The following is a 587-nucleotide window of genomic DNA, read 5'->3' as shown; positions in this document are numbered from 1 at the left end:
TTGTAAATGTCTACCCTTACGTTTTTCGTTTTCTGTGTCAGTTCCTCGCGGGGCGAGGGGAGAGTTGTCCCAGGGGAGTAACGGGCTTCTCCTGATTAATAAACCGCAGAGATGAATATAGTATTTAAGAGCAAGGGAAATTATTAAGTAGTTGATTCTCTAGGTCTTCAACAAATGTGATACTTTTTCCTTGTGAAAATCCTTATTGGGGTTAAAGGCTTAGCTCTATTTAATAAGTTATTACTAAAGCACCTTAATGAACGAGGATTAGAATATTTGGATATGTGAATTAAAAGCATTAGATTAAGATATGATATCAAGAATGAGGATACAATATCAGTGAGGATATAATATCCATGGATTAATAAATGACTAGATATACAAATAGATAGAAGAAAGGCAGCCTAAGTGATAGATAACGAGAGATAAACTGTCCAGCAGAGATAGCCGGACAAAAGAAATAACACAAAATATATATATTTTTCATAGATGTCTCCTTAACTCCTGATTCTTAACCTCTAGTCACTGGATGATGCCCTTCTTTAAAAATGTGAAATAAGTTATTGATAAATACTGATGATTTTATT

This window comes from Penaeus monodon, chromosome 20 (genome assembly GCF_015228065.2).
Source record: "Penaeus monodon isolate SGIC_2016 chromosome 20, NSTDA_Pmon_1, whole genome shotgun sequence".
NCBI lineage: Eukaryota > Metazoa > Arthropoda > Malacostraca > Decapoda > Penaeidae > Penaeus > Penaeus monodon.
This window is presented reverse-complemented; position numbering follows the sequence as displayed.